This window comes from Elephas maximus, chromosome 15 (assembly GCF_024166365.1).
Source record: "Elephas maximus indicus isolate mEleMax1 chromosome 15, mEleMax1 primary haplotype, whole genome shotgun sequence".
Classification (NCBI taxonomy): Eukaryota; Metazoa; Chordata; class Mammalia; order Proboscidea; family Elephantidae; genus Elephas; species Elephas maximus.
Window position 1 is genome coordinate 8988293 of NC_064833.1, and position 25174 is coordinate 9013466.

A 25174-nucleotide genomic window follows, 5' to 3' on the forward strand; every position below is an offset into this window, starting at 1 on the left:
GACACTCAATACATGGAAGGTCAGCTCAATTGGACTGGACCAAAAGCAAAGAAGTTTCCGGGATAAAATGAATGCTTCAAAGGTCAGCAGAGCAGGGGCGGGGGTCTGGGGAACATGGTTTGAGGGGACTTCTAAGTCAATTGGCAAAATAATTCTATTATGAAAACATTCTGCATCCCACTTTAAAATGTGGCATCTGGGGTCTTAAATGCTAACAAGCGGCCATCTAAGATGCATCAATTGGTCTCAACCTACCTGGAGCAAAGGAAAATGAACACCAAGGTCACACGACAACTAAGAGCCCAAGAGACAGAAAGGGCCACATGAACCAGAGACCTACATCATCCTGAGACCAGAAGAACTAGTTGGTGCCCAGCCACAACCGATGACTGCCCTGACAGGGAGCACAACAGAGAACTCCTGAGGGAACAGGAGATCAGTGGGATGCAGACCCCAAATTCTCATAAAAAGACCATACTTAATGGTCTGACTGAGACTGGAGGAATCCCGGCAGCCATGCTCCCCAGACCTTCTGTCGGCACAGGACAGGAACCATCCCCGAAGACAACTGATCAGACATGAAAGGGACTGGTCAGCAGGTGGGAGAGAGATGCTGATGAAGACTGAGCTAATTATATCAGGTGGACACTTGAGAGTGTGTTGGCAACTCTTGTCTGGAGGGGGGATGGGAGGATAGAGAGAGAGGAAAGCTGGCAAAATTGTCACGAAAGGAGAGACTGAAAGGGCTGACTCAATAGGGGAAGAGCAGGTGGGAGTACGGAGTAAGATGTATGTAAACTTATATGTGACAGACTGGATTTGTAAACGTTCACTTGAAGCTTAATAAAAGCTAATAAAAAAAAGGGGGGGGAACCAAGCAGAACAATTACATTAGCTCTCAAATCTTGAAAATAATCCTCTCTTCTCTGAAACCATCTGGGCAATGGCCCCACCTTCCAGACTCTGGGTGTTGGCCACACCCTCTGGATTCTGGGTGGAGGCCCGTCACCCTGGGTTTCATCTATACCTTCTAGGCCCACTGGGACAGCAACTCTGTCCCCTCTGCTTTGGGTGGCCCCATTCTCCTAGTCCATCTGAGTGGCAACCCCACCCCCCCTTGACCCCACAGGCCCCGTTCTTCTGCCCCTTGGACTTGGCAGCCCCACTTCCTCAGCTTTGGACAGCACCTCATTCCCCAGGCATACCTTAACGGCAGCCCCACACTCTGCAACCAAGTTGGTGAGGATCCGACTCTGAAACCTAGGAGGCTGTGGCCCCACCCTTGGAGATCCAGGAGACAGCGGCCCCACCTTTTGAAACTAAGAATGCTCTGCTTCCCATGCTGCTTCCAACAGTTCTGCTGATTTCCGAGCTGCTCCAGGGATGGTCCTTTTGTTATCTTGGAGGACAACTGATGTAGTTCCTTTGGCCTGTTTCCTGCCTGTAGAATCCCAAGAGGCAGACACATTCTTTCCTTTTGTTCTTTCTCTGTCCCCTTCAGTCTGAGGTGATGGGTTTTCTGCTGTGGTAGTTGGTTTGATCCATCAGTCACAGGCTTAATCTCTTTAACAAAAGATTGTATAGCCACGTCCTTGGTGAACATTCTAAGACATGTGCCCTTAGTTTGTATAACAGAATTTTCCAAATCTTTATTTTGCAAAGTTCATTTTTAAGTCCATTTCTTTCATCTCACATTTTACTATAAGTAGCAAGGAGAAACCCCTTAAGATCTTGCTTAGAAATCTCATCAGCCAAGTTTATCACTTACAAATTCTACCTCCCACCAAACACTTGAACATAATTCAGAAAAGTTCTTTGCCACTGCATAAAAAGCGTCACCCTTCATTCACTGTCCAATCACATGTTCATAATTTCCTTTTAAAGCCTCACCCGAAGCACATTTAATGTCCACATTTCTAGAAACATTCTGTTGCTGGTGCCACGTGTGTTCTCTAAGATGATAGAGACTTTCTCTATAGCTCTCCTTACTTCCTTCTGAGCCCTCACCAGAATTGCCTTTGACGTCCACAATTCTACCAACAGTCTCTTCAAGGCAATCTAGGCTTTTACTATAAAAAAAAAAAAAAAACCACAGTTGCCTTTGAGTCGATTCTGACTCAAACTCTTGCAGCCTCCACCCATTACTCAATTTCACAACCTCTTCCACATTTTAAGTATCTGTTAGAGGGCCATCCTGGTGAACAGACACGGCATATGTAAGGGCCTGATACACAGTAGGCCATGCGTGAATGGTATCATTTTTATTTAAGGAGCCCTGGAGTGCAACAGTTAAATGCTCAACTGCTAACTGAAAGGCGGGCAGTTCGAACCCACTCAGCAGCTCTGCGAAAGAAAAGACCTGGCAATCTGCTCCTGATAAAAGGTTACAGCCTAGGCATTTCTACTCTTCCCTGTAAGGTCACTATGAGTCAGAATTGACTCCATGGCATATAACAACAACAATAACAGCATTTCTATTATCTTTTGAAGTGTCTATTGCTCCTGTCCCCTCTTCTGCACCTCCTATCTGGACATCTGCAGAAGCCACCTAACAGAGCTCCCTGCCTGTTCTCCTGTCTGCCCCGCTACTCTTCCTCCAATGCAGCCAAAGAGATGCTGCCTGAACTAGACACGATGGTGCCATTTCCCTGCTTAAACCCCCATAATAGTTCCAAAGGGGCACAGAATTCACTGTGCGAGGGAATATGAAGATGTGGGCAGTGACAGAAAGGCAGGACCGGGCTCAGGCGACCTCGTCATCTCAATCACTTCCACGGAATTGCCCTGACGGGCCACACCAGAACTTGCTGCAATTGTGTCTTCTTACACAGATGTCTTTATTCAACAAACACCCACTGAGCACTTACCCACGGGGGTTCTGCGCCAGGTGCTGAGCACGCAAAAGGGAGGAAGGCAAGTTCCCTGCCATCAGATTTTAACCGTCTACTTCAAGAGGGCAGCAGTAAACGCACAAGTGTCTGAGGTGTTACACCTGTACAGGGCAGAGTGGGAGCCCAGATGGAGGGAGGGAGGGTGGTCAGGTTCACTCAGGAGGTAGCCAGGAAGCTTCTCAGAGGAGGTGATGATTTGGGTTTATAAATAACATGAGCCCCCTTCATGAGAAAGCAAAATATACATCAGAAATGTGAGTCTCCCCCCGAGAAGGGAATCAGTTTTTAACTAGGGGGATCTATGAGGCAAATTGGAGCATTGGTGGCACAGTGGTTAACAGCTTGGCTGCTAACCAAAAAGCCAGCAGTTCAAATCCACCAGCTGCTCCTTGGAAACCCTATGGGGCAGTTCTACTCTGTCCTATAGGTTGAAATTGACTCAATGGCAATGGGTTTGGTTTGTTTTTGTCTTTTGGTAATCTAGGTTAACTTAACATGAGTAAGTGAACCATCTTAATTATATCTGCAAAGACCCTATTTCCAAAAAAAGGCCACATTCTGAGTTTCTGGGTGGATGTGAATTTTGGGGGGACACTGTTCAGCCCAGTACAATGAGCAAGAAAGAGGTAACTCCAAACTGAGAAATTTTATGCCCGTTGATACTTTTAACAAATGTCAAGGTCATGATAGACAGAGCAACATCGAGAAACTGTTCCAGGGTAAAAGGGCCCAAAGACATAGGATAGCTAAATAGAATGTGTAGCCCCAGATTGGATCCTGGACCAGAACATAACGCTTCTTCCTTTTGCTGTAAATAATATTAGTAGTTCCACAGGTAAAATTTGATTAAGGTCTGTAGACTGGGGTGATAAAATTGTATCAATGTGAATTCCTTGATTTTGGTCATTGTTCTAAGGTTATGTCAGAAGCAGGGCTTCAAACCAGTTCCTTCTGGTTGAAATCCCTGCTTAGTATTTGCATTTCCACCTCCAGATATATTGAATCAGAATCTACAGTTTAACAAGATCCCCAGGTGATTCTTATGAGTAATAAATTTTGAGAACCACTGTTCTACTAGTGGTTCTCAGAATTGGTCCCTAACCAGCAGCATTAGCATTGCCTGGCAACTTGTCAGAAATGCAAATTCTCAGGAGGGGTTCCAATTTGGTCAAACTGGTTAGAAGCCCTGGTTAGAAGACTTGGGGTGAAAGGGCAGCTTAAGAGAATTGTGGTGAGAGCTGGTGAGCCCGGAGCAGCATCCTAAATGGCCCGGCCACTGCTAACCAACCTACCACAGTTTGTACACTGCTGGGACCTAACGCGCCAGCGCAAGAACACTTCTGCACCAGGAACTTCACCTGCATCCAAGACTCTCCCAAAGCCAGGTCCTCCTGCCACCACCTTCTGCAGCAAAATGTACCACTGGGGGAGCCAGCGTACCCCTGTTGCTCACTCCCAAGCTCCATCTCATGCAGGTGCTAATGGCCAACCTGTTAAAAGAGCACACAATCTGAGTTCTAGTTGCAGGAGAGGCTGTGATTAAGTTTTAGCCTTTCTTCCTTGGTGATATAAAGCTTGTAAGGCAAGAAATTCCCCCAAACCCAAGGAGGGTGTTGACTTCCAAAGATGCCAGGCAATCCAAAAACTCAACTAATGTCCACTAGAAAAGGCAAGGACTCTTACAGTCAAATCGTTTTATTCCAGAGTCAGTCTTCACCAACCTAACTTGTAAATATTGATGTTCATCTCTTTTATGGCTGTCAAAGTTTGCAAAAGATGTTTCAGCTCATTTCAGAAAGTCATAAAACATGGCTAAGGTAAGAGATAATGATAGTTCATCATTCTACTGACTGTTACTCATTTCAGGTACAACTGAGCTCAAACTTGCCCGGTTTAAAATAAATTATTTATCTTCTTCTCTAGATGTTTGTTCTTCAACTACTATAAAATCTCATTAGGTTTTGAGGCGGATATTACAATTCACTGTCTTGTTTCTGCAGAAGTTTATGACAAGTTAGCATCAAATAAAAATGCTTTAAACTATTCATAAGCCTAAAACAATAAGGAGCTCAGTCCACGTTTCAATACTCTAGAGCTGTGAAGAGAGAGAGAAATAGGTGCTCCCACATGGAAAGGAAAGAGAAGTGGGAAAGGGCGGTTGGTGTTTTTGAGATTTCAGTGTCGCTAAGAATTGTCCACCTTATTTGCTAAAATCCAGGCTCAGACAGCGATTCAGCAGGAATGTGCTGGTGTCTAGAGTCTGCACTGCTAGCGAAGTCCTCAAGTGTCCAAAATTTCCAAGACAAGTGGTCCACAGATCACACTAGAATCTCTGGGGGAGGGGGCTCGGGCGGGTGGATGGAACCCACGCAGGTGGTTCTACAGGAATAAAGATGAGAGGGTGCAAATCACTCAGGTACCTCTCAGGAATTGCAAGTGGTTCAAACAGGGGCGCCAGGAAGATGAAACTGGAGACCACCACTGGGGAAGACCTGGGCTAGTCCACGTGACCCAGAAAATGGCCTTCTACAGAAAAGGGGGACAGAAATGTTATCTCTAAATTCAGTGCTAATAACATACTTTATACAGAAAATGTTCTACATTCTACTTTGGTGAATAGCATCTGGGGTCTTAAAAGTTTGTGTGTGGCCATCTAAGATACTCCACTGGTCTCACCCCATCTGGAGCAACAGAGAAGAAAACCAAAGACACAAGGAAAAGATTAGTCTAAAGGATTAATGGACCACAAGTACCACAGCCTCCACCAGACTGAGTCCAGTACAACTAGATGGTGTATGGCTACCATCACTGACTGCTCTGACAGGGATCACAATAGAGGGTCCTGGACAGAGCTGAAGAAAAATGTAGAACAAAATTCTAACTCAAAAAAAAAAAAAAAAAAGACCAGACTTACTGGTCTGACAGAGACTGGAGAAACCCCGAGAACATGGTCCCAGTATAAGCTTTTAGCTCAGTAATGAGGTCACTCCTGAAGTTCACCCTTCCGCCAAAGATTAGACAGGCCCACAAAACAAAACGAGACTGAAGGGGCACAGCAGCCCAGGGGCAAGGACTAGAAGGCAGGAGGGGACAGGAAAACTGGTAATAGAGTACCTAAGGTCTAGGAGGGAAGAGTGTTCACAGGTCGTGGAGTTGGCAACCAACATCACAAAACACTATGTGTACTAATTGTTTAATGAGAAGCTAGTTTGCTCTGTAAATCTTCATCTAAAGTACAATAAAAAATAATGATAATAAATTCAATGCTAAGGTCCCTAGGTGGCACAAACGGTTTGTGCTCGACTGCTAACCTAAAGGCTGGAGGTTTGAACCCACCCAGCCTCCGAAGAAAGGCCTGGAGACCTGCTTCTGTAATGATTACAGCCCAGAAAGCCCTATGGGGCAGCTCCACTCTATACCACATGGGATCCCTATGAGTCAGAATCAACTGGACGGCAACTACCAACAATAGCAAAACTCCACGCTGCCCAGTGCTGCGTAGTCCGCCCATACAAGCCACACCAGCTGGGCTTCCCTAGGTCTCTACTAAAAATCTATTTATTTATTTATTTGTGTATTTATTTTTTCCACTCTCGGTACTGACTGTTCACCATCATTGTTCATTCCCCCAAAACAAAGACAGAGGTTCTTGCTCCTACAGCCTTCCACCCACCTGTGCCTTCTGGCTAGAGAGGGAGATCATGCGTTCCTGTCTCCAGCCCCATCTCAGCCCCGGGCGGGTGGGACCTCCCCCTCCATCCACCCCCCACCCCAGGAGAGGTCAGATGGGCACTGTCTCTCCCTCACTCCTCAATCTCTGCATTGTGGCGGAAATGTATTTGGCAGACTCTGAATCAAAAGCCTTTCTCCTGGCCAGCTCTCCACAGTCTGAATCGATGGGATTAGAAATGTCTGATTTAATTAGTCCTGGAGCAGCCTCGCTTTATTACTTTCTCATTTACAATGAAATAATGGAGAGCAGACAAAGAGTTTTGTCGTTATCTGAGGGACCTGAGGGGCTGCGGGGGAAGCTAGTTTCTGGACTCAGCTGAGGCAGACAAAGGAAAGTGGTGCCTTTTGAAGAGAATCAGGGTTTGTGACAGTTTGTGGAGTCCAGCAGGCAGCTGAGCAGCCCACTGAGGCAGCTGGGACAGCAGCCTGGACTAATAACGACCCAGGGGACCACATGGGAGAGCTGCTTCTGCTACCTTCTGCGTAACCACGAGCAGGTCACTGAGCATTGCTGACAGAACCTGGAGGCCTGGCTCTGCACTGGAACCACCTGGAGAATTTCTAAATAATGGTACCCAGGCACCACTTTCAGCGGTTTTGATCCCTCAGGTCTGGGTGGGTCCCAGGAGTCCATCTCTTTAGACGGTGTCCAGGTGACTCTGAGGATCCCCTGCACTGGACTCACGCAGCCCTCAGTCCCCAGTGACCTCCCGACCTCATTCCTGACACACATCTTCGCCCCCCTATGGGCTGCCAAGAAACTCGCACCAGTGCCTAAGTGCCACATCCCTCCCACCTCTGTGGAGTCCCTGAGTAGTGCAAACGGTTAATGCGCTCAGCTTCTAACTGAAAGATTGGAGGTTCAAGTCCACACAGTGGGCCTCAGAAGAATGGCCTGATGATCTATTTTCAAAAAATCAGTCACTGAAAACCCTATGGAGCACGGCTCTACTGTGACACACGTGACTCAGCATTGACTCAACGGCAGCCGGTAACTGGTAGTTTCCACCTCTGCATTCTGCACATGCTGTTCTCTCCACCCAGGTTTCCTTTTCCTCCTCCTCTCCCACTCTTTTCTCCAACTGGCAAACTTGTCCTCATTATAAAAGGCCCAAAACAGACATGACTGCTTCTGTAAAGCCCGCCCTAACTCTCCCAGGCTGAGTCTGTCATTCTCTCCCTGTGTGCATGGGGCATTTTATCCAGTCCTTCATCAGGATACACATTCAATTACACGGTTTTCAAGTCTTTTCCCCAGCTAGGTATGATACTTCATGACTTGTATTCAGTTTCATCTCAGTATCCCCAGAACCTGGAAAAGTGCCTGGCATAGTAGTGAGTATTCAAAATGTATATGCTGGATGAAAGAATGAACGAACCAATCTATCAATTTGGAGCCAATCTCATTTGTCTATTAAGCACCAGCTCTCAGCTTAGGAATGATAAAATGTATAGTTGTCCCAGTGATGTGATTTTAGAGAGATCAATAGCTCTCTCTATACCCCCAAATAGCTGCCCTCAGACCCCATTAAGAGGCATGAAATTCTCACCATTAGTTTACTCATTTCGTTCAACAAATATCGATTGTGACAAGAACTCTATGAGATTAACTTGAAATTGTAGTTGGATGGAGCCCAGTGTGCCAGTCTGAGCAAAGCCCTGGGAAGGAGCTACCCTTCATGGAAGGAAATGTATAGCCATGGGAGGCTTTCACAAAGTTTCTGGCAGTTGGAAAAACGATGGCCCTATTAGTTAAGAGAGGAACACGGCAGGAGGAAAAGATGGAGTTGATGAAAAGAGATAATGAGTTCATCTGGGAGTCGGGGGGCCTGTGGGACAACTCAGGGGAGGGGGCCAGCAGGTAGTGGATACAAGCATGTGGAGCTCAGAGAAGTATTGTGGCCAACAGTGACTGGGGAGTCCCCCAAGCCCAGGCAGGCCCAGCCCTTGCAGGAAGGTAAAGGGCATCATTCAAGGAAAGTTTGCAGCACAAGAAGGAAAGACAGCCAAAGACCAAATCTTGAGACACTCTCTTAGTGGAGAAAAAATACGGTGCCTGACATTTAGCTAGGCTCCTAAACTTAATCTTTCCAGTGTGCCTACCTCTGTGTCTGCCACAGGAGTCCCTGGGTGGTGCAAACAGTTAACGCGCTCAGCTGCTAATCAAAAAGTTGAAGGTTGGAGTCCACCCAAAGGCACCTCAAAGGCTTGGCCATCTACTTCAAAAAAAAATAAAATAGCCATTGAGAACCCTATGGAGCACAGTTCCATTCTGACATACATCGGGTCTCCATGAGCTGAAATCCACTCACTGGCAACTGGTTTGATGCCTGCCACACAACAGTTGCTCAATTAACATTTGTTGAATGAATGAATGAACAGATCCGTGTTGTAAATTCTAGTGTTATATTTTCTTGGTAAGGTAATTAGAGATTAGAGAGTAAGATGACTTAGCCAGGATTACACAATTAGAAGCAAAGGCAAAATTCAAACTTAGTTTTGTATGATTTAGGAGTCCAAACTTGGCTCTCCTTCTATGACATCGAGATGAGAGCTGCTGGAAGCCATATTGGTCTCTGAAGAAGGAGGCGGTGGAGCACTCAAGGTGGCTTCTACCAGGTCAGCTGACTGTGCATACCTCATCCCAATCCCTTAGTCAGTGACATCATGTTGGAAGCTTGAAATCAGCCATGGTGGAAGCATTTATACCACAGAAATTAGCAAATGCCACAAACCTTGATGTTCTTGGTTTGGGGGGGGGTGGGGTTCTTGGTTTTTGTTTATTTGCTTCCAGAGAACGAATAAAGAAATTGTTTAACATTTATTAGAAAATCAGTGGAGGGAGGGCAGGGACCTTTATTCCCGCTTGACATAGGAAACAGATTCAAGCAGTTAACACACTGAAAGCAATCAACTCCAGCCCCTCTGAAGGGCCTGTGAGGAAACTGAGGCCCAAGAAGTTAAATGACTCGAGCAAAGTGACACAGCTAGTGAGTGGCAAACCTGGGGCTAGAACTGGGGTCTTCTGACTGGGCTTCAGACTGCGTGGCTAGCTGAAGAGTGCCCTGCAAGGCTGCCTCTGTAAACCCAAACCCACAGCCACACCTTGCCCTAAAGGGCTGCTATCACTTAGACCCATGGCTTTTTCTTTCTACCCGCCTAACCCCCGACATGTACAAGAAAGTGGAGTGGGATCTTTGAGTCCTAAGTGTTTTTTCTGTAGACGGCATATAGTTAGTAGCCAAGCACTTAACTGTAAACACCACCAGGGCACACACCAGTTGCCACTGACTTGATTCCACTATATGGGTGATGGGTGTAGGGCATGAAAAAGCTGCAGGGGCCAAGGGTAAATCCTCATCTTCTTGCCTGGTGACTAGGGTGTTGGTAGTGCCACCTTTTGAGATAGAGGATTAGGAGGAAGAACAGGGCAGGTAAGGAATGCGTTTTATTGATACATGATTCACATATCCTAAAATTCACCCATTTCAAGAGTGTAACTTGAATGCTTGTTGTGCAACCATCACCGCTATCAATTTTAGAACATCTTCATCACTTCAAAAAGGAACCCCGTGCCCTTCAGCTGTCACCTCTCAATGCCTCCAACCTCCCAGCCTTAAGCTACCACTAAGCTACTACCTGTCTCCCTACATGTACCTGTTTTTCTGGACATTTCATATAATCGTATGTTATCTTTTGTGACTGGCTTTTTCTTACGTTCTCAAGTTTAGTCCACGTTGTAGCATGTATCAGTGCTTGCTTTCTTTTCATGGCTGAATAACGTTCCATTGTGTGTGTACACCAAATTTCGTTTACCCATTCATCAGTTTATGGATATCTGGGCTGTTACTACCTTTTGGCTGTTGTGAATAAAGCGGCTATGAATATTCACGTACAAGTTTTTGTGTGGATATATGTTTTAATTTCTCCTAGGTGCAGGGGTTAAGCATTTGGCTGCTAACCAAAAGGCTGGTAGTTTGAATCCACCAGCCGCTCCTTGGAAACCCGATGGGGCAGTTCGATTCTGTTCTATAGAGTCTCTGAGTCGGAATCAACTCAATGGCAATGGGTTTGGTTTTCTTTTTTTTTTTTAATCTACCTAGGAGTGGAATTGCTGGGTCAAGTCTGTGTTTAACTGTTTGAGGGAAATGGAACACACTTTTGGACATTTGATTTAGGGTGTCTGTAGATGACATAGGTGGAGATCTTCAGCAAGTTATTGAATAAGTAAGGAAAAAAGAGATATTTTTCTCCTGGCAGGATGCTCACAGAAACATTACAGAGGTAAACACAATTCAATGGTGCAATAAAACAGGGCAGAGGAGAGAAGAAAGGATAAGAGCAAGCAGGAGTCTTACATTTTTATAATATGTTATCACCCTACCTCCAAGCTCATCCACCTGTTGCGGTAGGGTGTCTGGAATTGAATCTATCCTGGTTAATAGTTCTTCCCAGTTGCTCTCCCAACTGGGTGGTGTTTTAGTTCCCTGTCATAGCAATTTCCTTATTTTTTTAATAGACCTCCCTATGATAACCTTCTTTCTTTAATTACATTAAAGTGCTGTTCACCCACCTTCTGGTTGATATCTCTGTGGCAATGGTGGTCAGATGTCTTATTAAGGTGGACATAAGGGAGGACACAAGATGTCTACGGAGACATACATCTAAATGGACTCCCTTAAGAGTGCATGGGTGGACCCTTAAGGGTGCATGGGTGGGTGACAGTTGTCACAAGATCTCCAAAGAGAAGAAAGAGGACTGCTGAAGACAAATACTTGTGAAATGAGGGTCAAGATTGCAGTGGGGAGTTTATTCATTCCATCATTTCTGACAATATTCTCTTCCATCCTTATCAAGGGAGATGGATTTTTGTAATCTTGAAATTGGAGGAGAACCTGGAATGGTTCCCATGGGCAATTTTTGGGTTAACATGAACTGTTCCCACAAATCAGCTTGAGGCACAATGTGTCTGCCTCTTGTGTGGCTCATCTCCAGGGGGATTACAAATTCCCCCAAATTCTTACAGATCTGATGAGTATTTGTCTTCATGCATCACCCCAGCAGTTCTAGGGACCTGACCTAATAAAGAGGGACACAACTACCACTAACACACGGTCCCATTTCAGTCAAATAGCAACACTGTGGGGTAATTGTTGTTGTTGTTAGATGTCGTTGAGTAAGTTCTGAACTCATAGCAACCCTATGCACAACAGAATGGAACTCTGTTGGGTCCTGAGCCATGCTCACAATCGTTGTTATGCTTGAGTCCATCGTTGCAGCCACTGGCAATCCATTTTGTTGAGGGTCTTCCTCTTTTTCGCTGACTCTCTACCAAGCATGATGTCCTTCCCCAGGGATTTGTCCTTCCTGATAACATGATCAAAATACGTGAGACAAAGTCTTGCCATCCTTGCTTCTAAGGAGCATTCTGGTTTTACTTTTTCCAAGACAGATTTGTTCATTCTTTTGGCGGTTCACAGTATACTCAATATTCTTTGCCAACATCACAATTCAAAGGCATCAATTCTTCTTCAGTCTTCCTCATTCACTGTTCAGTTGTCACATGCATATGAGGTGACTAAAAAACCATGGCTTGGGTCAAGTGCACCTTAGTCTTTAAGGTGACATCTTTGCTTTTGAACACTTTAAAGAGATCTTTTACAGCCGATTTGCCCAATGCGATTCATCTTTTGATTTCTTGACTGCTGCTTCCATGGCTGTTGATTGTGAGTCCAAGTAAAAATGAAATCCTTGACAACTTCAATCTTCATTTACCATGATGTTGCTTACTGGTCCAGTTGTGAGGATTTTTGTTTTCTTTACACTGAAGTGTAATCCATGCTGAAGGCTGTGGTCTTTGATCTTCATCAGTAAGTGTTTCAAGTCCTCTTCACTTTCAGCAAGCAAGGTTGTGTCATCTGCGTAACGCAGGTCGTAAATGAGCCTTCCTCCGATCCTGATGTCCCGTTCTTCTTCATACAGTCTAGCTTCTTGAATTATTTGCTCAGCACACAGATTGAATAAGTATGGTAAAAGGATACAACCCTGACACACACCTTTTCTGACTTTAAACCATACATTATTCCCTTGTTCTGTTCGAATGACTGCCTCTTGATTCGTGTACAGATTCCTCATGAGCACAATTAAGTGTTCCAGAATTACCATTCTCCACAATATTATCCATAATTTGTTATGATCCACACAGTTGAATGCCTTAGCATAGTCAATAAAACACAGGAAAACATCTTTCTGGTATTCTCTGCTTTTGGCCAAGATTCATCTGACATCAGCAATGATATCTCTGGCTCCATGTCCTTTCTGAATCCGGCTTGGATTTCTGGCAGTTCCCTGTCAATATACTGCTACAGCCACTTTTGAATGCTCTTCAGCAAAATTTTGCTTACATGTGATATTAGTGATACTGCTCAATAACTTCCACGTTCGGTTGGATCACCTTTCTTGGGAACAGGCATAAATGTAGATCTCTTCCAGTTGGTTGGCCAGGTAGCTGTCTTCCAAATTTCTTGACAGAAACGAGCAAGCACTTACCAGCATTGCATCCATTTGTTGAAACATCTCAATTGGTATTCTGTCAATTCCCAGAGCCTTGTTTTTTGCCAATGTCTTCAGTGCAGCTTGGACTTCTTCCTTCAGTAGCATTGGTTCCTGCTTATATGTTACCTCCTGAAATGGTTGAATGTTGATCAATTCTTTTTGGTATAGTGACTCTGTGTATTCCTTCCATCTTTCTTTGATGCTTCTTGCGTCATTTAGTATTTTCACCATAGAACCCTCCAGTATTGCAACTCAAGGCTTGAATTTTTTCTTCAGTTCTTTCAGCTTGAGAAATGCTGAGCATGTTCTTCCCTTTTAGTTTTCCATCTTCAGGTCTTTGCACATGTCATCATAATACTTTACTTTATCTTCTTGAGCCACCCCTTGGAATCTCTCAGCTCTTTTACTTCTTCATTTTTTTCTTTTGTATTAGCTACTCGACATTCAAGAGCAAGTTCCAGAGTCTCTTCTGACATCTGTTTTGGTCTTTTTCTCTGCTGTCTGTCTAATGACCTCTTGCATTCTTCATGTATGATGTCATTCCACAACTCATCTGGTCTTCAGTCATTAGTGTTCAACACATCAAATCTATTCTTGAGATGCTCTGTAAATTCCAGTGGAACATACTCAAGGTCATACTTCGGTTCTCATGGACTTGTCCTGAACTTGCATATGAGTAACTGATGCTCTGATCCACAGTCAGCCCCTGGTCTTGTTTTGACTGATGATACTGAGCTTTTCCATTGTTTCTTTCCACAAATGTAGTGGATTTGATTCCTGTGTATTCCATCTGGCAAGGGCCATGTGTATAAATGTGTATAGTCACCACTTATGTTGTTGGAAAAAAAAAATTGTTACTTATCTCATTTTATTGAAGAAGAAAGCGGACACTCAGCAATAAGAGACTTGCCCAAGATCATACGGCTGGTGGTGGCAGAGCCAAAACTTGTTCCTAGATTTCTTGATCCTGAGTCCAAAGCTTGTTTCTACCGTGCTATAGCACTTTGGGGTCTGCTCACTGACAAAGCACCCGATACCCCACAAAGACTTGCTCTCTTTCCTTTACCCTAATGGCTCACTTTATCTAAGTAGGTCAAATGCCTGACACTTTTGGTGTGGGACTTAAAAAGCACAGAGATCCTTTCCCCATGTCCACACAAAAATCTGCCCTAAGGTAAGATGAACCTGATGCACCACATCACCACTGCTCGGTGAATGGGAGATAAATGCAGGTTCGCATGATGTGCAGATAAACCCCAACCACACCCACTGCTGCCGAGTCTGCTCTGACTTACGGCAACCCCACGTGCACCAGAGCAGAACTACTCCATAGGGTTTTCCTGGCTTTAATTTTTACAGAAACAGATTGTCAGGTCTTTCTTCCATGGCACTGCTGGATGGGTTCAAGCCACCAACCTTTAGTTTAATAAACTGTTGGCACAACCTATAGACAGCCAGGTGGGAAAGAAAGAACACTGAACGAGTTGTCAGGAGACTTCTTTTCCAGGCTTGGCTCTTCCTTGTTCTAGCTGTACTTGTAAGCCAGGTAATCACTCTAGGGTTCAGTAACCTTATCTGCAAATTGGAAGAGCCACCCTGTCTGTTTCACAAAGCAGGTGAAAGAACTGGGCAATCTGTCAGGCTCCATACAACTCTAAAGTCCTGCTGTAATTATCCTAGAGGCATTTAAGCCTGAAGCCTAATACATAATTGCTTCTCTCCACAGGGGAAATATGATGAGGCACTTGCTTGTTTCCTTCATCCACTAGGGAATACCAGCTGTCTAGGGGGCATTTGGTTTGGTTTTTGATCATGCATAGGTGTTGTGCGATTCAGGCAGAATACAGTCTATTTAGGTGCCCCTTCACCACCTCTGCATGTAGAGAGAGGTAAGACTATTTACACCCCCTTCCATTATTCACAGCCTCTTGGAATGTAGCATTAAATAATTCAGAAGAACACACAGGCTCAGGGATTGATGATAAAGCTGATAGTTTTACAAATACACCAGATTCCAAAAATGCACAGGGGAGCAATTGCTGGGGACCAGTACTCATCAGGACTCTGAAGACGGGCCTTCCCTCTGGTCCAAAACAGACTCCGGGTCACAGGCATGGAAGCCTTGACTCTGCGTATGAAAATGTCCATCTTCCGCCCACCTTCTAACCTAAAGCTCCGTGAAGGTCAGGACTGTGCCCTAGCCATGTCAGAATCTTCTGCTGCACCTGGTGTAGGTCCAGTCCCATGCTAGATATTTGATGTTTTTTTTTTTTTTTAATGATCTTCATTTCTTCAGCTGCTTGTCATCTATACCCCAACAGAAATGGAGCCAATAGAGTCACTGGGGGTTAAAAGACGGGGGGGTGTCAGGCCCCAGCTCTTAAACTTATTAGCCTGGTGCCTTTATTGGCCACAGGGAAGTTTGGAGGGAGAAAAGGAGAGAATCCAGGGAAAACTGGATCTGGAGAAAAAGCAGAGAGCTAGGAGGGTGCCATACAGGGGGAGCTTCAGGTAGGAAGGTTGGTCAAGGGGATCACACATGATGGCATCTGAGGAGGAATAGTCCTGGGAAGGGACTGCTGGACTTGGCAATGAGGAGGAGGTCCACCCTACTCTCTGGCTGGCCTCTTAAATCAGGCCTTCTTTCTCAGGTACTACACCCCACATGCGAATGGCAGTAGGCCCACACAGGCCCACCTGGGCACTTAGCTGCTTGGACGCACTCCCTGCACTTGGCTCCTGGCATCCCTGGCTCCATGTTGGCGCTGGTATCTGCTCTGGCCCTCCCCTTAGGTTGGTGACCTGGCCAGCCTCCCCTCTGGCAACAGACCCCTGACCCCTCTCCTGCTTGATTCCTAACTCATTCTTGACTTAGTGATGCCTGCCGCTCTGGACAAGAGGGCCTTTAGTCCTCAACCCCATGGAAACTTCCAAGGCCAGAAGGGACCTTCTTCCAGGGTTCAGGTCACGGATGGGACATCACTAAAAAATCCAGTTGCCATTGAGTCGATTCCGACTCATGGAGACCCTATGTGTGTCACAGGAGAACTGCACATCATAAGGTTTTCAATGGCTGATTTTTCAGAATTAGATCACCAGGCCCTTCTTCCAAGGTGCTTCTGGGTGGAGTCAAACTTCCAACCTTTTGGTTAGCAACGAAGTGTGTTAGCCATTTGCACCACCCAGGGACTCCTCAGACATCACTGGTGACCTCCTGAAGGGAAATTTAGGTGAGTTATTAGTTAATAAGCTAGATTTTAAGGAACTGAAAATGGAATAATCAGCTCTCTGGGATGGTAAGTGATGGTAAGAGATAAAAACCTGGAGATGGATCAGCGTCCCAGACTGAGCATGGAACCTATGTCAGAACTCTCCTGCCAGGGATGTGGGGGCAGAACTGCGGGGTGTCAGGGCAGGCCTGTAGCCTCCTGGAGTCAAGGGATTTGAGGGTGAAGGATTCAGAAATAAAGGGACAGCCTGGAGGTACAAACTAAAAGGGATTAGACTGAGAGGCAAGAAGTGGGTCTGGAATTAGCAACAAATAAAACCAAGCTACAACAGAGCAAAGGCCCCTGGGCAATACAGTTCCTGCTCAGCTCCTAATCTAAAGGTTGAGGGTTCGGATCCGCCCAGCAGCACCACAGAAGAAAGGCCTGGCAACCTCCTTCCATAGAGATTACAGTCAAGAAAACTCCATGGAGCAGTTCTACCGTATTACACGTGGGGCCGCCATGAGCCAGAATGGACTCGGACGGCAATGGGTTTGGTCTTTGGTGCTCAAGAAGCATGGCAGGGAGGCAGAAGTAGGAGAGACCCTCGGAGGCTGGTGAAGCTGAGGGCAGGGCCTTCTGGAAACTGCCTGCAGCCTTGCTGGAGTGTAAGGAGGGGCCAGAGGGAATGTAAATCTGGTTTGGACTGGCCAGGACTTCTTCCTTGTTCTGACTGAGGGTGTGGGTTGAGGGACTTATTTGTGTAAGTACTTACACAAGTGCCTGGGCCATTGCAAGTGCTCAGAACAAGTCATGGGGTCTGGGGCATGTTAAGGGTCAAATGAGATAATGATGATAAAAAGCACTTTGCACAAAATGACTTGTGTGCACTCTGCCCTGCGTACCATAGGACCTGATCATCAGCTACCAGGGTCCCAGGATAGACCAGGATCTTCACACACCATGACCAGGAGTCACCTGACGTCTCTGCTGGTAATGACAATCCACTGCCTTCTCTGTCTGACAAACTCCTATTCATCCTTCAATGCCCGTCAATGTCACTGGCTCTTGCAGCCTCCCCTGAGTTTCCCAGACATGTTAGCTGTTCCTTTCTCTGCTCCCACAGCCCTTAGTGGAGAAGTCCAAACTTACACACCTTAAATAACTCTGAGATGATCATTTTGGTCTCGCCTTCTCCTCCCCTAGGCTTTGGGCTCAAAAGATTTCGAGCTACTTGAGGTCTCACCAGTTAACCCTGCTCAGCTCTCTACCAGCACATGGGAGGTCTGTACTCTATGCTGCCTTGAACTGAAGCTTTGATGATTCGTGGGAGACAAGAAGAAATTTGTGAGATTAGAAAAGAAGTACCTGAACTTTTACAGGCCTCCATACAGAAAAATAACTGGGCCATAAATAGAAATTTAAACTACTTGCTTCCTTTAGTTGCAAAAAAAAAAATTAATAATGGAAGAAAATCTACCAGTGAGTTTTGTGGCTGTATGTAATTTTTTTCCTCCGAGAATTCGTTTTCTGCCTCATTAATAGAAGCTCTCCCACACATGGTAAGAACCTTTTCCTCCCCTTTGCTGGGAAGGACACTGAAGAAACGACTTGTGCTTTACTTTTTCATGGGCTTAGAATAGATAATTGCTTAAAGCCGAATTTGGGGCCGCTGATAATCCAATTAGGGTTTGGGGTATAATTGTTTCTGTGCAGCCAGATGCCTTTTATCCTCCATGGTTCTGACTTCTGAAGCCGGTTCTCTTGGCAACAGCATGTCTTTCTGTGGGAGAAACACCTTGGGGTATTCTTCGCTGAGCAGATAAGAAGGAGGTAACACCTGAGAAACAGACAGGAAATTGTGGGCATCATTTGAATAGTGATTGAGACTTTTACGAATATGCAGATATACCAGCGTCTGAAGCAGAAGGCAGTTTCTCTGAAACTGTGTCGTGTGGCCCCCCGTTTCTTCTCTCCCACTGCTTACCTCGTGGCATGTCAGAGGGGAGGACGCTAATGGTTCTTTTTGAGCCTTAGGCTCTGGTCAAAACACTTCCGAGAGGGACGTGGACCTAAGCCTTGCTGCTGGCTATGTTGAATTTATAATCTTCCGGGGCGTGCCAGAGAATCACGGGAGAAGTGACCAGGTGCTACCGGAGAGCCTAGAACTGGGTGACAGGCTGCCTACATTCGGGCCTGGCTGTGAGACAAGACCACAGTGTCCTTGCCGGAGACGTGACAGAGATTGTCGATTGGAGGTTGCAAACCATCGGCCCAAGGACCAGATCCAGCCCTCAGACATGTCTGTTTGGCCTGAATAGTACCAAAAATAATTTGAATTAATTGCTAACATTTAAAATTCAGAATATGCTTCATTGAAAACTCAGGTTTCTGTCTTCTTTCAATAATGAGAAAAATCTAGAAGTCTTGGGCTCGCATCTCTGCACAAAGCTGGAGTTCAACAGTTCTTCTGATGAGACTCCTCAGCTCACCACAATCCTCACCACTCCTTATTGTCTTACACACAACTGTTGTTAGTAGCTATCAAGTCGGTTCAGACTCATAGCGACCGTAGGTACAACAGAACGAGACACCGCCTGGTCCTACACCATCCTCACAATCGTTGCCATGCTTGAGCCTATTGTTGCAGTCACTGTGTCAATCCATCTCATCCAGGGTCTTCTTCGTTTTCACTGACCCTCTATCTTACTGAGCATGATGTCCTTCTCCAGGGACTGGTCCCTCCGGATAACATGTTCAAAATATGTGAGACCAAGTCTTGTCATCCTTGCTTCTAAGAAGCATTCTTGCTACACTTCTTCCAAGACAGATCTGTTTGTTCTTCTGGCAGTCCATAGTATATTCAATATTCTTCGCCAACAACATAATTCAAAGGCATCAATTCTTCTTTGGTCGTCCTTATTCATTGTCCAGCTTTTGCATGCATATGGGGCAATTGAAAATACCATGGCTTGAGTCAGGCACACCTTAGTCCTGAAAGTGACATCTTTGCTTTTCAACATTTTGAAGAGGTCTTTCGCATTAGTTTCACTCGCTTATGCTGCTGCCTGGCCCCTGTAGGTATTCAAGTGTATGAATCCTAGACTAGAGGATCAAGTGGCAGTATAACGGGATTCGGGAACTCCTGACTCCCAGTTTAGTGGTAGCCTCAAAGCGTAATATTTTTCTCCTTCACACACATGACCTCTTTGATCCCGTGTGTGCCTACACCAAGGCAATCAGATGACCTGGATGTTCAGAATGACAACCAAATTACCTTTAAAACCACTTAAAATGAGTCCTAGATCCATTCAGGTCAGTTTTGAACCTGAGGAAAACACTTCGGTTTTTTGGACATTTAGAAAAAATAGTAACTCCTTAAATTTCCAAATCTTTGGCAATTTTTGTAGCCCTTTCACTGCTGAGTTTAAAAGGACACCGGGCGTGCATTTTGGCCCTACAGCTCTCTAGCCTTGTAACTTCAACTTCTTGATCTATAAAACAGGGATGGCACCTGTCGCTGCCCACCTCATGCAGCTGGTATGAATGTTCCACCCGCAGTGAGGAATGACATACACGTGTCACACGCTTGTCACAGTGTCTGGCTGATACTGAGACCCAAGCCTGTACCCAGCACTGGCTTGCTGTTTTCCAGACATTCTCTCAGTAGATTATACAATCCCCATTTGCATTTGTAGACCTGAATCTCAGTGGAAATAAAACATTTATTAAAGTTCTCATGGATAAGAAATAGTAGGGGCAGGGCTCTGTATAATTACAAACCACGTAATATTTTCCAGCTGTTCTTCCTTACATTCATTTTCTGGAGCTGCTGCAACAAATGACCACAAACTGGATGGCTTCAAACAGAAATTTCTTCTTTCACAGTTCTGCAGACCAGAAGTCTGAAATCAAGTTTGGCAGGGCCATGCTCCCTCCAAAGGCTCTAGGGGAGAAAATCCTTCCTGGTCTCTTCCAGCTTCTGGTAACACCAGTTTCTTGGCTTGTGGCAACATCACTCCAATCTCTGCCACGTCTTTACACGGCTGTCTTCCTTCTGTGTGTCTCAAATTCCCTCTTACTTTCTCTTAAAAGAACATTTGCCTTTGGATTTGGGGCCAACCTGGATAATTTAGGAAGATCTCATTCAAGATACTTGACTTAATTACTGTTGCAAGAGTCTTTTTCAAGTAATGTTACCTTCGCATGTTCCTGGGGACACGTCTCGTGGGAGACCACCATGCAGCCCACTCTGCAATTTGTTCTCCTCATGATATTTCCTTTACCAAATTTTAAATCAACCCAAATGTCATGGATTGAATTGTGTCCCCTAAAAATACATGTCAACTAGGTTAGACCATGATTCCCAGTATTGCGTGGTCATCCTCCATTTTGTTAAGGAGGATTAGGGTGGGATTATATCACCCTAACTAAGCTCACATCCCTGATCCAATGTACAGGGAGTTTCCCTGGGGTGTAGCCTGCACCACCTATTATCTTACAAGAGATAAAAGAAAAGGGAAGCAAGCAGAGAGTGGGGACCTCATACCACCAAGATAGCAGCACTGGGAGCAGAGCATGTATTTTGGACCTGAGGTTCCTGCCCTGAGATACTCTCAGACCAAGGGAAGACTGATGACAAGGACCTTCCTCCAGAGCTGACAGAGAGAGAAAGCCCTCCCCTGGAGCCAGTGCCCTGAATTCGGACTTCTAGTCTACTGGACTGTGAGAGAATAAACTTCGTCAAACCCATCCACTTGTGGTTATTTCTGTTATAGCAGCACCAGATGACTAAGACACCAATGAGCCTCGGTTTCTCCTTTGCAAAATGAAAGGGCTGTAGGTCCCTTCCAACCCTGAGATTCCATGAGTCAGTTAATGGAGAGAAAAAGGACAGCATTAAAAACAAAAATAAGTCTAAGCTCCATTTTTCTCCAGTGCTTAAAAATGATCAGATAATTAAAATAATTAGCTGGAGTATGAAGAACATTGTTTCTCTCACATTGTATCTTCATTTTCTCTTTTTCTTAGCCATTTGAAAGTTCATTTGTACAGGACAAACACTGGGGCCTGATCAGAACTTCAAGTCCCGTCTCCTGCTCCATGGCTCCTGTTATGATTCAGAAAATAGTTCCGACAAACCATTACTGATGAAGACGAGCCCAGGGCTGCAGGAACAAAAGCCCATCTCCTTGTATTAGCACCCAGTCAGCAGGAGAAAAAAGGGGTGTGACTATAAAAGGGAATTTGAATACATCCTCTGATTTTTAAAATGAGTCACAAGATTGCTTCTTTTTTTCTTTTTCCTGGGGAGATTATTACAGGGGCAGCAATAGATAATTCTCAGTGACTTTCCTTCACTTCTTATTTTTCTTTTGATGGTAAGACAATTTACTATATTTAGAATTAATCAGCTGGACTCCATTTAGATGATCCCCATTTTGGTGGTACCATCCAAAGCATTGTAGTCAAGGCTGACTGAACATACACCTTCTTCTCCCTATCAGACCTGAACAGGGTGTCGACCTTGGCCAGTCAAGGTCACAGAGCTTCTTCATGGCCTGTTGGAACTGGTGCTTGTTGGTCTTGATGTCCACACTGAACACGAGAGGTGTTGACTTTGTTTTCATGGCCGACTCCATCATCAGGGAATGGAATAGTGGTCCAGCTTGTTTCTCCTGGGTGGTTCTTCATGGGATATTTGGGCTGCCTTGAGAGCCATACGGTCCCTGGGTGGTGCAAACGGTTAGCATGTTTGGCTGTTAACCAAAAGGTTGGAGGTTTCAGTCCACCCAGAGGTGCCTCGGAAGAAAGGCCTAGCAGTCTACTTCCAAAAAAATCAGCCATTGAAAACTTTATGGGGCACAGTTCTATTCTGACACACACGGGGTCACCGTGGGTCAGAGTCAGCTCATCAGCAACTGTTTTTTTGTTTGGTTTTGTTTTTTGACAGCCACAGTGTCTTAGGCTACTGGAATGTGGTGACGTGTCAATCTTTCTTTTGTGAGTGCAGGCCTTCCAAGCCAAGCCTTTGCCCTGGCTTCAGTTTAAGGAGGGCCAATGGCTTCCTTTGCTTTTGGGGCCATCCTGTCAAAAAGTCTTTTTCTTTTAAAAGTAATTTTTCCTCCCAATAAATATAAGTAAGCAACAGTATCACTTGTGGTAGAAATTTCAGAAAAAAACAAAAGGTATTTAGAAGAGAACTGTAAGTGCATCACCAGACAGAACCAGCGTGAGTGTGTTAGTGCATTTCCTTCCAACGTTTATCCTATAATATATGTGTTTACTCAACATTATGTGTAAGCACTTCTCCCACGTTACTGCATATTCTTCGAAAATGAATTTGCATGTATGAAAGAATGCAATTTGCATGAAGGGATGCACAGATCTGCTGCAATGTACTCAATCTTTTGTCCCACATTTAACTTGTTTGTGGCTTTTCACCATGGTAGATGAAGCTGGACAATGAATAAGAATTGATTCATTTGAATACGGTGTTGGCAAAGAAAACTGACTACACCATGGACTGTCAGAAGAATGAGTCTGTCTTAAAAGAAGTACAGCCAGAGTGCTGCTTAAAAGCGAGGACGGTGAACCTTTGTCTCATGTACTTTGGACATGTTATCAAGAGGGAACAGTCCCTGGAGAAGAACATCATGCTTAGTAAGACAGTGAGTCAGTGAAAAAGAGAAAGACCCTGGGCGAGATGGACTGACACAGTGGCTGCAACAATGGACTCAAACACAGCAACGATTATGAGGATGGCACAGGACTGGAAAGAGTTTCAGCCTGTCGTTCAAAGGGTTGCTATGAGTCGGAACCAGCTTGACGGCACTAAACAACAACAAAAATGAAGCTACTATGAATCTCCTTGTTCATTATCTTTGCTTGCATCTCTGGCTATTTGAGCTGGCACGGATTTTTTAAGACTTTTGAAGAGTGGGATCAAGTGTTCCACTTTTCAAACAAAATCCTGACAACCTCTGTGACTGTCCCTTGCCCCATGCTATTTGGCAAGTGCTTGAAGCCTTGCATGATGTGGTCCCTTCCAAGCCATCCGGAAATTCTCCCATGGTGTCCCCACATCTTGTTTAAAATTCTGCCAGTTTAAATACCTGTAGTGTCTGCCTACCCCATACTGTTTCACGCCTCTCTGCCTTAGATTAGTATTTTCAAAACTCCAGGCATTCAAATATCACCTTCACAATTTTTCCCTTTTCACACACCATCTGTACCATTATGTAGTTAATATTTATTTTTTAAAAATTAACTTTTACTTCTAAAGTGGATTTTAACTTAGCAATAATAACTGTGAAAGCACGGGTTTGACGTACTGGATAGGTGCGTATGTACGCGTGTGTATACTTTTTTTTCTAATTCATAACAAAACACATTTATAATTATTAAAACAAAAAATAAAGTTTGTCCTCATGCCACCTCAAAGCATCGTCCATGGCAGCACATACCCTCTATTTTGGGACACAATACCTTAGCTCCCATTCTTTTCAAAGAATGGGAATTCCAGAACACTTAATTGTGCTCATGAGGAAACTGTACATAGATCAAGAGGTAGTTGATCAGACAGAATAAGGAGATACGGAGTGGTTTAAAGTCAGGAAAGGGGTGCATCAGGGTTGTATCCTTTCACCATACTTATTTGGTCTGTATTCATGAAAATAATCTGAGAAGCTGAACTATATGAAGAAGAACAGGGCATCATCAGGATTGAAGGAAGACTCAGTAACAACCTGCATTATGCAGATGACACAAACTTGCTTGCTGAAAGTAAAAAGGACAAAGCACATACTGATGAAGATCAAAGACCGCAGCCTTCAATACGGATTACACCTCAACATAAAAAAAAAAAAAAAAAAAAAATCCTCACAACTGGACCAATAAGCAACATTATGATAAATGGAGAAAAGATTGAGGTTGTCAAGGATTTCATTTTACTTGGATCCACAATCAACAGCCATGGAAGCAGCATCAAGAAATCAAAAGACACATTGCATTGGGCAAACCTGCTGCAAAGGACCTCTTTTAATTGTTGGAGAATAAAGATGTCACCTTGAAGACTAAGGCACACCTGACCCAAGCCATGGTATTTTCAATCACATCACATGCATGCAAAAGCTGGGCAATTTAATAAGGAAGACAGAAGAAGAATTGACACCATTGAATTTTGTTGTTGGCGAAGAATATTGAATACACCCTGGACCTCCAAAAGAATGAACAAATCTGTCTTGGAAGAAGTACAACCAGAATGCTCCTTAGAAGTAAGGATGGTGAGACTGCGTCTTACATACTTTGAACATGCTGTTAGGAGGGATCAGTCCCTGGAGAATGACATCATGCTTGGTAAAGTACAGGGTCGGCAGAAAAGAAGAAGACCCTCGATGAGATGGATTGACATAGTGGCTGCAACAATGGGCTCAAGCACAACAACGATTGTGAGCCTGGTACAGGACTAGGCAGTGTTTCGTACTGTGGTATACGGGGTTGCTATGAGTCGGAAGCAATTCAACGGCACCTGGCAACAACAACAAACTGAGCTCCGTCTTCCTGTTATGTTACACCTCCCTTCCTAATGGAATTACTCCTATTCATCTCTTATGTCCTAGCAAGTCTGGCTAGCTCATCTTTCCTTAGGTTTCTGTAACACCCTGTACTTCTTTCATCTCAGCATTTAGTACACAAAATTATAATTGTCTATTTGCTTATCTTCTATGCCTCTAAACAAGCATTTATTGGACTTCTCTATGTACCAGGCCCCATATGATGATGTAG

At 44.7% G+C, this 25174-nt stretch overlaps 1 long non-coding RNA gene across 3 annotated transcripts in view; it reads right to left on the reverse strand.

Moving 5' to 3' along the window:
- The window catches only part of LOC126058536 (uncharacterized), a 336683-nt gene that overhangs the window by 184386 nt on the left and 127123 nt on the right, over positions 1-25174 (reverse strand). The window contains exon 3 of one of the 3 annotated variants that reach the window (XR_007513247.1): positions 4894-5270. The exons of the other annotated variants lie outside the window; for them this stretch is intronic. This is a non-coding gene — a long non-coding RNA (uncharacterized LOC126058536). Of the gene's footprint in view, positions 1-4893; positions 5271-25174 lie in introns of those variants that run through there. 3 annotated transcript variants of the gene reach the window in all.